General features: G+C 37.4%; 1 long non-coding RNA gene across 1 annotated transcript; it reads right to left on the bottom strand.

The window, feature by feature from the left end:
* Nucleotides 1–10,249: 10,249 nt before the first annotated feature.
* Nucleotides 10,250–11,189, bottom strand: LOC120431452 (uncharacterized). Its single transcript, XR_005607886.2, has 2 exons — nt 10,574–11,189; nt 10,250–10,514 (listed from the first exon to the last, which is right to left on the bottom strand). It is a non-coding gene; the product is annotated as an uncharacterized LOC120431452 (long non-coding RNA).
* Between the last annotated feature and the right edge of the window lie 3,902 nt (nt 11,190–15,091).

Genomic DNA, 15,091 nt, shown 5'->3' with positions numbered 1-15,091 from the left:
CACTTATTTGAAAAGTGATCCAGATTATAAAGTTATAACCAATAACAGAATGAATCGAAATGGCGGTGGAGTTGCAATAGTTATCCACCGTAGTATGACTTATAGTACGTTACATGACTTTAAGTTGAAAGTTATTGAATGTTTGGGCATTGAACTTGAAACTTCTTTTGGGAAATTTATGATTGCAGCTGCATATTTGCCTTTCCAATGCACTGGGGAAAATAAAAATTATTTCAAAGGGGATTTGAATAAACTTACTCGGCATAGATCTCGATTTTTGACCATCGGTGATTTTAATGCCAAACACCAATCTTGGAATAATTCAAAAGTAAATTCCAATGGTAAAATTCTTTTCAGAGATTGCACTTCTGGTCTTTATTCGGTTTTATACCCGAATGGGCCAACTTGCTTTTCTTCTGTTAGAAATCCATCAACAATTGATTTGGTTTTGACAAATCAAAGTCAGTATTGTGGTCCTTTAGTGACTCATGCTGATTTTGATTCTGATCACCTTCCAGTAACTTTTTCACTTTCTCATGAAGCAGTTACCAGACCCAATAGTTCTGTGTTTAATTACCACAAAGCTAATTGGGACAGGTATCAGCATCATACTGAGAACAATTTAAATCATGATTTTGTTTTAGAAACCAAAGCTGATATTGATTCAGCCTTGGAATCTTTAACTAATGCAATTTTGGATGCTAGGAATATTCCTATTCCTAAAGTCCAAGTCAAATTTGATTCTCCCATTATTGATGACGATCTTCAGCTTCTGATTCGTCTGAAAAATGTTCGCCGAAGACAGTATCAACGTTCTCGTGATCCTGCACTGAAGCGAATTCAAAAAGATTTGCAAAAGGTTATTGACCACAGATTCACAATCTGCATTATTGAACACAGATTCACTCTCCTGCACCGGGTCCGGTGGTGTAGTGGCTAGCGTGGTAGCCTCTCACCCCAGTATGGCCTGGGTTCAATCCCAGACGGACCCGGTGGCATTTTTCGAGACGAGATTTGCATGACCACGCCTTCTATCGGATGGGGAAGTAAAACGTCGGTCCATTTGCTTAAAAGAGGTTTTGAGTGACTCACCACACATAACCTTCGGACGCCTAGAAATGAGTAGAAACTTGCAACAGAGCCCACAAAAGACCCGGGGGTCGTTAATGTGGATTGCTTTGCTTTTTTTTTTTTTTTTCACTCTCCTGCGAAATGAAAAGTTCGCAAGAGATGTCGAACAAATTAAACCTTATTCCAAACCTTTTTGGAAACTTTCAAAGGTTCTTAAGAAACCTCAAAAACCAATCCCTTCTTTAAAAGATGGTGATAATATTCTATTAACTAATGGAGAGAAAGCTCAAAAACTTGCCCAGCAGTTTGAGAGTGCTCATAATTTTAACTTAAATGTTTTGAGTCCTATTGAAGATCAAATTTCAATAGAATTTCAGAATATTGTTGAACAAGAATTTTCATCAGATGAAGTTTTGAAAACGGATCTGAATGAAATAAAATCTATTATCAAAAAATTTAAAAATATGAAAGCCCCTGATGAGGATGGCATTTTTTACATTTTAATTAAAAAATTACCTGAAGCAACTTTAAGTAGCTTGGTCAAAATTTGTAACAAATGTTTTGATTTGGCATATTTTCCCAGTAGTTGGAAAAATGCCAAAGTAGTTCCGATTCTGAAACCGGATAAAAATTCTGCTGAAGCCTCAAGCTATCGGCCCATTAGTTTGCTTTCATCTATTAGTAAATTATTCGAAAGAATAATTCTTAATAGAATGATGACGCACATTAATGAAAATTCAATATTCGCTGATGAGCAGTTTGGATTTCGCCTTGGGCATTTGTTTTGTTTTGTTTTGTTTTGTTTGGAGGGAAAAGCCCGTTTGAGTGGATCGCCAACCGATGGGTCCTTCTCAAATAGGCACAAAACCTCTTTTTTTTATTGTCAACAGATTTACAGTCCAAATGACAAAAAGGCTTTTACATAATTACTTAAACTAACCTATTAAGCTAACGAAAATTACATACAATATAAATAAATAAATAAATAAATAAATAAATAAGCTACAAGTGTAAACCTAAACTAGAGGGTTAAGGGGTCGGGGATTTTCTTCTCGGAGAAACGTCAAGAATTGAAGTTTTTGAACAGGACGAGACAAATTAAAATCGAAAGACGAGTAGCACCGATTGAAGACTCTGCACATGCTGGAGAATGGTTCATTGAAGGCGTAATTGGTGCGAGCAAAGGGTAGGGTCAGAAAGGCAAATGAGCGAAGTGTTCGCCGGCGAATGTTGATGTTGAGTTGTCCGACCAAGTAAGGACAATCAATGTTGGATCTCAACAGATCAGAAACAAACACGGTTTTCGCTAAATCTCTCCTGACAGACAAAAAATCAAGATGAAGGAAATCACATCGACTGGCATAATCCAAAGATTGATTGGGAGAGTAGCGCAATGCGAATCGAGTGAATTTGCGTTGAACAGCTTCAATTCGATTTATCTCGTTAGCATAAAATGGCGCCCAGACGATAGAACCGTATTCCAAGGTGGATCTGACTAGTGAACAATATAAAGTTTTTAAACATTGAATATCTCGGAAGTACTTAGTCATTCTGAAGATCATACCGAGCAGTTTGGATGCCTTAGAAGTCATGTAAGCCACATGATCCTTAAATGAAAGTTCTGCGTCAAGCATGACACCCAAATCTTTGACACAACGATCACGTTTTAAAGAGTTTTCAAATAGTGTGTAGTCGAAGCAGACCGGCGACCTCTTCCGTGAAAACGTTATAACTGAACATTTAGTGGGGTTTAACACCATTTGGTTCAGCTGACACCAATCGGAGAAAACTTTGATTTGCTGTTGAAGGAAGCGACAGTCTGAGGGTTTCTTGATGATAGTGAACAGTTTGAAATCGTCAGCATAAGAAAGTTTCGAGCACCGAAGTTGATAGTTGACATCGTTGATATAGAGCAGGAATATAAATGGACCTAAGTGGCTGCCCTGAGGTACCCCGGATGTCACAAGGAATGGCGATGAAAGGCAATCCGCGATTTTTACCTGCATCGATCTTCCGGTTAGGTAGGAGTAAACCCAGTCAATGAAAGTCCCGTGTAAGCCAATACGTCGAAGTTTTGCGATTGCGATTCGATGATCGATCTTGTCGAAAGCTGCAGAGAGGTCGGTGTAGACCGCATCGACCTGGTACCCACTTTGGATTGCTCGTTGTATTGTGGAAACATAAGTCACAAGGTTTGTGTTAGTTGACCGTTTGGGGAGAAATCCGTGCTGGTCGTAAGCAATGCCCGAAGAAAAGTTATGCAGAAAAAAGTTAAGCACGATAACCTCGAAAAGTTTAGACATTGCACAGAGGGCTGCAATTCCGCGGTAGTTGCAAATGTCTCGTTTACAGCCTTTTTTGAATATCGGGAAAACAAATGACTCCTTCCATCGGTCAGGAAACACCCCGGAGCTAAGAGACATGTTATAGATTTTTGTTAGAGGAAGGCAAATGCTGTTAGAACAACTTTTCAAGACAACCGAGGGGATACCATCAGGTCCGGCGGAGTGGGAGCATTTTAGCTTGGCACTTGCAGTTCTAAAGTCTTCGTGCGAGATGACAACGTTCGAAGGGATGGGTAGCGATTCTGGAACTCGAGCCGCAGCGTTGGATATTTCTTGTTCAGAAAGATTTTTATGGGTGAACACGCTAGAGAATTGGGCACGGAACGCATCACAAATTTCTCTCGTGTTTGTTGCATCGACGCCGTCACGAACCATGGAATTAGGAAGGCCGGACTCACACCGCTGTTTTTTCACGTGCCGATCTGGACAAGCTGTTGCCTAACCAGGAAGAAAAAACTTCAGAGGATTCAGAACAAAATTCTGAAAATGATTCTGAAACTTCCTCCCTGGTTCAGCACCAGTGAACTTCATCAATTAGCCGAAGTTGACACTTTGGATGTTATGTCCAATAAGATAATTGATGCATTTCGACAAAAATCATTGCAGTCTTCAGCTGCATTGATCCGCTCTTTATATAGTTTATAAGTTAGTTTTAAGGTATCCCTTTTCCCTTTTGTACATGTAGGACCTCCTACATTTGAAATCACTAAATAGCGAAAGCTACAATATTTCATGAATAAATGAAAGTTGCTAGTATTTAAAATTGAGGTGAAAAGTCATCGATTGTGATTGGACACTCAATAATATTTTAACTGAATGAATGTACATGGAAGAGAAAATCAAAATAAATATAAATTAAAAAAAAAAAAAAAACATAAATTATGCTCAAAAACACTTCTTAGGCATCAAAAACTACATGCCACACCTGTCCAGCTTCAGATGAGAGTACAGATGATTCATGAGCTTTTGCGGACGAGACCGAAAGATCAACTCCCCTAGCCAACATGGAAATCTATGCTCGAACCTGCTGACTGTCGACGAAATATGCTAGGCAAACTATGACCCAACCAGCTATGTCCCTTTCACCCAATCGAAAGCAACAAGATCTCACAAAACCTCTAACCTTCAAGTCTCCTCGATCAAAGAGTTGAGCGTCCCACAATAACTAACACTACTGGCGACTAAAACGAAGAATTAGAGCATAACTACCACGAACACCCTCGAACTAGTCAATCGCGATCTCGAACATCGTAAACAGACCGTCCAACGAGACAAAAATTAGATTTAGGATAGGAATAGGATCAAGGATAGGAGCAAATACCCTACCTAGCGTAAATAGATCTTGTTAAATGTTAGTCGCGCCTAATCTTATAAAAACTACTTGTGAGTACTTATCGTAGTGTTAGTTTCTTCTTGGTTTTCTTCGGTTTATGTTTATGTTGAGTCCCACGAAGTGATGTTGTCGCAGCATGATCGATGATGTATGTTGTCTTCAGTTATGTCGTCTGGAGCATATTTTTCGGGAACTTGAGATGAGTAGAAGAGTCGTCAGCATAAATCAGCATCACGCAGCATAAATTCCGTCGTGATGAGTAAGTTAGGTTAGAATTCGTCGCAGCGTCCAATTAGAATCGCAGTTGATGACGTTACAGCAAATTCATCCATCCGCAACATATTTTTTTTTTGTAGTTTCAGCCTTCCGCAACATATTTTTCTATCCTGTAGTACAGCGGTTCTCAACCTTTTCTTGGCTAGGTACCCCTTTTCTGTTACTTGAGCTGCAGGTACCCCTCGTGTTCATACATGAAATTTTTCGTTGCTTGAGTTTTTTTTACATTCCAATTTTGAAAATTAAATTTTCATTGACATTTCATATATACATATATTTTTTTGAATTTTTAATTCGGGAATTAAAATGTATGATGACGGACGAATTGTTTTTGAATTGAATTGAATTGAATTTATTCACTTTTTTTAAGGCAGGAAAAGCCACCAAAGCAGTGGCACCAAAAACCTACTTCTTTTTGTATATACATAATACAAAACATAAATACATGATTTTATTATTCGGGAGTTAAAATTTAAATTTTTGATGACGGACGAATTGTTTTTGAATTGAATTGAATTGAATTGAATTTATTTACTTTTTTTAAGGCAGGAAAAGCCACCAAAAACCTACTTCTTTTTGTAAACACATAATACAAACCATAAATACATGAGTAAAAGAGATATTTTTGAAACTGCCCAAATTCTACATTTAAAAGATTTTCAAAATCTGTTTAAAAATGCAATTTAATTCAATAGTACTTTTTTCAAGTCATTATAAAAAAAATCAATGCTATTGTATCTTTTTTCTTTTAATTCCCTAAGCAAAACATTTTGACCCAGGACGGTACAGAAATTCTAAGCAAATTTTAAGCACGAAAAGAGAAAATTTCAAATTTCAGACCAGGGACTCGTAATCGGGCTGTAGTGGACGAATTTGGATGCTTCAAATTGCAAGAGGTGTTTTTTTGTCCTTTATCTCACCACCATAAAATTTTCCTCTGGGGGTTAACCCGGTTCCGGTACAATCCGGATTGTTTAACGCATTTGTTCCGAAACAGTATTTTTGGTCGAAAAATGTCAGTAAAAAAGATGAAATCAACATTTAAAAAAAATAGTTGTTTATAAACTAATGTTTGATAAGTTTAACTTAAAAACTAAATTTTAACCATTTTTAATATAAACTTACTAAACAAAGATATCAGAAGTTCATAGTTGTCAAAAACTGGATAGAGGTACTTGTATTTGACACAGAAACAACATTTCATAAAAGAATTCACTTAAATCGATCAGATATTGCACTTTTATTAGTACGGACAATAATTTGACCTCTTTTTAAAACATTTTTAGTGAACTATTTTTGTAATTTTCTAGAATAAGTTTTTTTTTCAAATCCATTGACAGGATCTTGAAGAGGACATTCTGCCGCGTCGATTGATGTATAAAACTTGGTACTTTAGTCGAATTTTATGTACTTTTACATCACAAAAAGTTTCCGTACGGGGAGGGTATGGACAAATATTTGACTCACTGTACATTTAAAAGATTATCAAAATCTGTTTTGATTTCAGATTAAAAAATGCTATTTAATTTAATAGTACTTTTTATTATTATTATTATATTATATTTCATCTCTAAAAATCGAATGGTAGAGAAAATTCTTAACTGCTTTTTTTTGAACATTTTTTTATCCATTCTTTTGTTGCTGAGTACAGGTCACAAAAAAATATAAGAAGAGTGTATTTTGTGTGTCAATTTGAAGGAAAAGCCTTGATCTTTAAATTTAGAACTATATTCACTCTGGGACGGGACGACTGGATAGAGTCTTCTTTTTGAGTGTTTACGTTTGTATTTTTCTTCTGTTTTTTTGCAAGAAAATTCGTGTTCGAAAACAAATATCAAGCAATCTGTGATTCAGATAGCTTGACAATTCAAATTTTCTTGATGATGTTTTTCAACTCAGTGCTCAACCATGCGGATGACTTGTTGTTTAGTTTCTCCTCGCAGATTTTTTTTTTGAATTTGGCTGTTAAAATTTGCGGTTGGACATGGGTGGAGAATCCTGAGTTTATATTCCATCGTTTTACGGTGGAACCGTTCATAAGGAGCTGCCGGATACAAATTACTTGAAATGGTTGGCAAATCAAAGATGAGTCAAAAAATGTTCACTTCTTCAATTTTTAATGTGTTTTTTATATGAAAGATTTTTCATTTTCATTTGGATGTGAAAAATGCAATACGATTTAAATGCGTTTTCTTACTTCAATCTAAAAAAATTCAACGGCAATTTTTACTCAACTTTAAAGAAAGTTAACATTCCATAGGTCGCACGCCCTAAGGTGTCAGAATCGAAAGAAATGGCTGGCAAAAATTTAAATTTGTACCAATACATTCACTTCAAAGAGCAAAAAAGTTTGTTTTTCAATTTGTGGCAATGTGTTGAAATTAAAAAGTGCGAAAAATCAAATAGGCTAAACTGTGGCCATTATTTTTGTTTGCTTTTTAAATCCGGTTTTACGATGTTGTTTCTTCACGCCACATTTTAATTTCATGGGAAGCACAGGTTTAATATTGTTCAATCTAGATGACATTTCTATGTAACGTGCAAAAAATAACAATAGTTTTAAATGGGCAAAAGAATAGTCAGTTCATGAAATGTATTGTTCATTAAAATGAAAATGCTGATAATTCAACATTCGGTGTACGATAGAAATAAATGCCTTTCAATTGAAAATATTTTAATCAATCTATTAATGCATTTTACAATTATTTTTGAAATTGATTTAAAAACTTTTTATTTTATTTTTCAACTCAAATTACAATACTTCTCATTTTCTCCTCATAAGAAAGGACTGGTTTAGGTTGACAGAAGCGGCCATGTTGAAAGTGGTTTAGTTTGACAATAGGTTTTTTTCTCTTTGTTTATCCCATCCCAGTATTCACTGTGTTGTTGTTTTCGTACCATTTGAAATGAGATCCATAATTTCCAAGATATAACAAACACAAAAAATCCTAGTTTTAATTTTATGCAAAACTATAGAGCTAAAAAAGTAGAAATCCAGCTGCATGTATCAGGGCGGTAAAATAAATGTTGCATTATTTTATGCAATTTTATGTAATTTTACACCCTGAAATATGTAGCCCATCAGTATGGGAAACCTATTTGACCGAATTGTCAAGCATATATCAAGCTTTTTAAGCGAAAATGGCGTTCGAATGGTGAACGCCCGAAATGTCAAAATCACGCAGTGGTACCAACATTACGACAAAAGTGTGCCATGGCATGACAGAAACATTTTTTTCTAATGTTGGTGCTACTGCACGATTTTGACATTTCGGACGTTCAACATTTGAACGCCATCTTCGCTTAAAAACCTGGATATGCGTTTATCCTTTAGCTTTTCATCGGTCTGATGGCCAAGTGGGCTAAGGCGCCAGTCCTTACTATTGGTGTTGGGTTTGAATCTCGGCGGTTGCAACTAATTTTTTTGTGTTTACAAATATTGTACATGCAGTGTGTAGTATTATGTGTTTATTTTGACAAAGGTGATGTGCATGCCATTTTACCATCGGATTTTTTGCTGTGTAATATTTGAGCAAAGAAAGGTCGAATTTACAATATTCAAAATATGAAACATATTTTTTTTCAACATTTTGTATGTTTTAAATAAATGGCAGCTGGCAAAAAAAAGCAAAGCAATCCACTTTAACGACCCCCGGGTCTTTTGTGGTCTCTGTTGCAAGTTTCTGCTCATTTCTAGACGTCCGAAGGTTATGTGTGGTGAGTCACCCAGTGGCAGCAGGCACAATTTACAAATTTGAAACGAATATTTGTAGAAAAAAATATTCTAAAACCGTACACTTTATTTCAATTTCTTAAAATTTCTTAACAAGTGCAAATTATTTTTTTTATCACTCAATATGTTTTGAAAATTTTCTGATTGGTCAAAAACAATTCGCCCGTAATTCACTGCACTTTAAATATGGTATTTATTTTTTTGCTTCAAATCTGTTTGTAATTTTTTTTCTCTCAAATATTATGTTTAAATGTCCACCATTACGGGGTTTGTCTCCCGGTACCCCCTTAGAGTGCTCGTGGTACCCCTAGGGGTACATGTACCCCAGGTTGAGAACCGCTGGACTAGATGGACGGTCCCAAGCTACGCTGAAAGCCGGACCAGGATCGGGGCAGCGCCTCGTCGAACAGAGTGCTCGTGGCTCAGATTCGCGCACTTTTCTTTCTCACTCTACTAACGCTTGTTGTTGTTCTCGTTGCTGCTGTGGGTTGGCTGGTGTTGTGGGTGATGCGCGGGAGTTCGTGGTCGTTGCGACCCGCAGTCTTCGGCGTCGTGTTTACACCCGTCTGACTTGGTCACCTGGGGTAGATCGCGGGCCAGGCGTTGGCTGGGGTCCGTCTCGATGGCTGGGTGGTGTAGGTTGGAACTCCTTATAGATTCACTTACTCTGAACGTCGTCAAAGATCCTCTCCCGGACCTCTTCTTCCCTCTACTATCATCTCGCTCCGAATCCTGATCCGTCCGTTCCGTCCAACGCATTCTTGGTCACATACTACAAATCTGCGGGCGACGCTTTTTCACAGATGACCGGAAACGGTTCCGGCAGGCTGCACTGATTCGGGAATGACACCAGTCGTCAGGTATGGAAAAAAAATGAAAAAAATATAATGAAAATCGAATCGAAATCGAAATCGCACCATATTTGTATTTTGTGCATTGGAATTTTCCAAGTAACCATCCAGCTCTAAAACAAATCACTGTTCAGCACTAAAAGCGCTTTTACAGCTGCGAGCTAATGCGAAAGTGTTTTGACATCTGCATCAAAAGCGCTTTTCCAGCCGATTTACAGCTGAGTTTGGACTTTATATTTCTGATTTCCAGCTGGCCCCTACTGTTGTTGTTCCACCCCTGCAAAATGACAACAAAGTTGAGAGAGGCAAAAATATTGCTCTCTCACATTCTCTCTCAATTCTATTTTTAGTTTGTTTACCAACTCAGCTGTCCGAGCGGAGAGGCCGATTTTTTTGACCGAATTTACTTTGTTGGGGATGTGATGCCAGATACCAGTGGTGGTCTTCGATTATTGTTGATGGTTCCTGCGCCCGTGTTGTCACGCCTGTTTGGGAAATGTTTAACTAGTGTGATATCACAGCTTCAATTGCCGTTTCATCCTCTAGCAAAACACTCGAAACCAAACCTTTGTAAAAATGTCCGCCCTTCGGATACAAAAGTAAATATATTTCTTTTAGAGAAAAACAAAACTCAATTGGATTTAGGCTTAAAACCATTTTTTATTGATAATATTCCAACGTCGCACCTCGCATCGCATAGTTAAATTATCACAAACTTAAAACACGGAACTTGCTTTCGCCTGCTTCCTGCATACCTGCATCTGGGGCACCACGAAGTTTCCTCCAAATCCGAACAATTCAGCGTAGAATTTGTGGATCGTCGTACCTGCCAATGCCAGATTCTGTTTTCAACGGGCGGTGTTTCCTCGCCGTCCATTGGAAGTCCATTATACAGCTGTTGATTCCTGGAAATATGTGTTTATTTATCAATTATGCAAAACTAATTATCTTGTGTAATACTTACTAAAACAGTAAAGAAAAGGCGTCCAGATTTTCCCAGTTCTGATATTTCCATGTTGATTTCACTACGAGTGAGCGAGAGCTTTTTATTGTTTTGTTTTCCTTCCCGCTCACTCTCTCTCACTCTCACTCAAAATGGCAGACGTGATGCCAGATTTTTAGAAAAAATAATAACAGTGTTTCTAGTGACCGCTGTAAATCAGCTCTATTCCAGCTGTTCTCAGAGAAGTCGACTTAGAGCTGATTTGCAAAAACCTTAGCTGTTTTATGACTGACTAGCTGGTGAATGCTGTTTACCAACTAATTTATGATTTCTTTTAGTGCTGGATGGTTACTTGGGTCTGCTTCCCCGAGGCTACCACCGACTTCGGCCAAAACTCCACCACCGATTGGCCAGATCCGGTATCTTGCCGATTTTGTGTTCCGGGAAAGAACCCAGAAAAATTCGCTCCGCCAGAACCACTTCAACAAAATCAACAAACAAAGCAAAAACAACAACTTGTCAGAAAGATCACGACTCCTGATTGGCTGAAATAAGCAGTGATGCCAGGTCAAGGGCGAACAAAATTATATCAAATTAGATTGTTCTGAATTTTGTTGAAATTTTTGCTCCAAGTGAATTTTTTACTCGGTATATTCTATGTTTTATTAAATAATCAAATTCTGCTGCTTTTCAGTGGATTTCAACAGAACAAATTCAATAATTTTCGTATTATTGTACATTTAAAAGCTGAATGCTGCTGGCAACCCTTTATGCCGTGATCAAAGAAAGTTTGGAAATGGCTCGTACAAAGGAAATTAAAGCAGTTGACTACCCAAGTAACCATCCAGCATTAATATAAATCATAAATTAGCAGTTCATCAGCATTCACCAGCTAGTTAGTCATAAAACAGCTAAGATCAAAACAAATCAGCTCTAAAACAATTGCTTTAGGCTTTGCTGAAATTCAGCTGAATTAATGCTGCTCCTAGCAACACTGCTGGATTTTTTTCCCTTTAACTGGCAACACAGTAGAGGTGTGAAAGAGAGAGAATGAAGCAAACGAAAATTAACACATTTCTTACTCGCTCATCCCTTCAACTAGAACAACCATCACAAACCTGCGGAGAAAATTTCCGCTGTCAGTTGGTGGCTGAGATTCACCGTGATTTCATGCTTTAGCAGGTGCTGTCGTTTTTTTCAGTCCTTATCGAAATGTTTCGTAAGAGCTGAATAAACAAAATGAGGACTAATGTTGCGATCAAGTTGCGATTATTATGAAAGAGAATCGCTTCTTTTGAAAAATGTAGGTTGGCCTAAAGGTTGTCATTTTTCGGGCCTCTTCGGTGCCTAAAGAATCTTCAGAATTCGCCGTGGGTACTGGGGTACTGGTCATAATGAAGGAACCTGCCCCAGCAGAGTCTGACGGAGCCTATATCACAGAGTTATTTTAGGTATCATGCAAAGTACAAGCATTGGTAGGTTTAAAAACAGCTGCGGTAAGCCAACTTCAAATTGGGCGAATGGATAAAGGCGCAGAAAATTCAACACATCGGCGGCAAACTCAAGCATCAAGGCATCACATCTCCAACATCTACCTTTCACGCAAAAAAATCGGCTCTTCCCCACACGGACAGCTGAGTCGGTAACGTGGTAGTAAACAAACCAAAAATAGATCAGAAGAGGGGGAGGGGAAATAGAGAGAGCCACATTTTTGCTTCTCTCAATTTTTTTTGACGTTTTGTGCAGGGTTGGATCAACAACAGTAGAGGCTAGCTGGAAATCAGAAATATAAAGTCCAAAACCGATCGCAAATCAGCTGTAAAAGCGCTTTTAGTGCAGATGTCTAAACTTGTTAGAAATAATCCGCAGCTGGTAAAGCGCTTGTAGTGCTGAACACTGACTTGTTTTAGTGCTGTTTGGTTACTTGGGTAGGTTTTATTTGTTAAGAAATGATGATTTTCAGCTTGCTGTGCAAGAACAGAGAAGAAGAAGAAAACGAAAATTTGCTCGATTCGGAGGCTCGGGTTTCGGAAGTTTCGGCAAATTACGAGGAAAATAAAGTTTTTTAAGTATCCAAAAGTACTGTTCCTGCAAGTTTTCGCCAAAATAGGACTTGCTTAGTGGTGTGAAGTGCATTAAGTGAGAGGTTATCGGAGTTTTCAGTGAAATAGTGAAGAGCCCAATTTTTGTGAAGAAGACTACAAGTTTTTTCGGGAAGAAGAAGCCAGCGATTGAAAATTTGTACTGGCCCAATATTTCAGGACTTTCCAACGTTTTTAAGTGAGTAATCTTAATAAAATATTCTGCATTCTATCATTGGTGAACATATGGTCCTGGAGTTTTCATTTGGTAAAGGTAGGTGGAAAATAGTGCTTAAAAAACCATTATTCTTGCCAAGGTTGTTCTCAGGCAGTCGAGGCTAAGGTTATGTTTGTACCTACTGAGAATTTTGGCTCAAGCCTCGAGTCGATCTGGCTCGAGATCGAGCCTGAATCGAGTCGAGGCTCGAGCCAAAATTCTCAGTGGGTAATCATTGATTGAAATTAAGGTCAAAAGACGGCAGCCTTTTCGGTCATTTTTCTGATCTTTTCAAATTTCACCTTAAATAGGACGAAAGGCCGTACCCAGTCACGAAATATTCTAGCAGAGCTGGTTCTGTCAGAATCCTGCTAGAACGGTAGATCATTTCTGCTAGAATTCTATAAGAATATCCAGCTCTGTAAGAACTCTGCTAGAATCCTGCTAGAACGTCGTGACTGGGTAAGAGCAATGTCGAACCTCCTTTTTTCAAATGTTGCTCCAGAGATATAACAGATTTTTTGAAAAGGTGCCCCGTTTTCAAGATATAGCTAACGATATTTTGATTTCAGCGATTTGATTTCAGATAAATAATTGCAGATTTTCGATAAAAAAAACAATTAAAAATGTTTTAGTGAAGATTCATTTTAAAAGGGTGTAATATTGAATGTTTGGCCTTTTTAACGTTAGTCTAGATTTTAAAATTTTCAAAATATTGTTTCCGAAAAGATCGGGAAATTTCACGATTGTTTCATTTTAAAACATTTAAAATCGCACCATTAGTTGCTGAAACATAGGAAACTTCAATTTGTCTGTTTTTTTTATCTTTAGGCCGCTGTATCTCAGCAACCAGAGGTCTAATCTTCAATGTCTCTTGAACAATTTCAAATTTCCTGATTTTTTCAAAAAACATATTTCAAAAGTTATCTCTTATGATCACTAGTTTTAAAAATCGAAAAATTGCAAACATTTCGCTTAAATCAAATTTTCGGTGCCAATTTCTTGAAAACGGAGCACTTTATTTAAAAAAAACTGTAAAGATTCACTTTTACATAAAAAAAAATAAGTTAAAAAAAATTAATGTATAAACACATTTTTTTCATAAATGCGGCGGCAAAATTTTTGACCATGCTTCTCTAAGGCTCAAATGTTGCGGGTTTTTGTTAACTAAAACATATAAAAAAATCTCGAAAATTAAAAAATATGGATTTTGAGAAATTGAGTTTAAGGTAAAAAAAGTTAATACTTTTTTTTGTGAAATATGGGTTTTTAATGCATGATACAGTCTCTATCAATTGTTTTGCAGCCATTAATTAAAAAAAAACATTTCCATTAGAAAAATATTGTGGAATCGTTTTGTATGTATAACGAAATTTCTAAAGAATATTTAAAACGTCGTCGCCAATGCCCGGCTTATACCATATTTCCACGGGTGGCCCGGTATACGCTGTACTGTATCGTAATAAACGGGGCAAAGAACGGTTCCCAATGAATATTCACTAGAAATAGAAAGTAACTACCCATGTAACCATCCTGCACTAAAAGAAATCATTAATAGGCTGTAAACCAGCATTCCACAGCTAATCTGCATTAAAAAAGCTGATCTTAGAGCAAATCAGCTCTAAAGCAACTGCTCTAGCATATGCTGAAATGCAGCTCATTTAATGCTGCTACCAGCAACACTGCCTATTTTTTCCCATTAAACTGGCAACACAGTTGAGATGTGAAAGAGAAAGAAAGATGAAAACCAAAACAATATATCTCTGGCTCGCTCATCCCTCACGTAAACCAACCAGCTGAGGAAAAACGGAACGGCTGTCGGTCGCAGATTAAATCCAATTTCGATATTTTGCACGATTAATTTTATGTTCAATGATGTGAAATTGCGGCGAGAATTGCAGTGTAACCAAGGTCGGAAAAAGGGAACCATCACTTCTGCTGGACAGATTTCTTAGACTTAGAGGATGGAGGTTGGCATTTTTGGGGGCAAGTTTGGTATCAAATGCAATTGCGTTTAAACGGCAATTGCCGATGTTTAACTTGGGATTCCACCGTAAGAACCACAATTTCACACACCACAATGATTGCTATCAAATGATTTCAAATGGTTCTCCGTTGAGAGTTGGGCATGCTGTCCCGGGGTTGCAAACACACCGTTAATTAATCTGTCCAAGTCCGTCGTTTCGCTTCCTTTTTATGCACATTTTCAACCATACACCCAAACGGCGGTCGCATGATTGT

Source organism: Culex pipiens, chromosome 1 (assembly GCF_016801865.2).
Source record: "Culex pipiens pallens isolate TS chromosome 1, TS_CPP_V2, whole genome shotgun sequence".
In the NCBI taxonomy this organism is placed as follows: Eukaryota; Metazoa; Arthropoda; class Insecta; order Diptera; family Culicidae; genus Culex; species Culex pipiens.
Note: the sequence above shows the minus strand (reverse complement) of the source record. Positions and strands in the feature narration are given on the sequence as shown.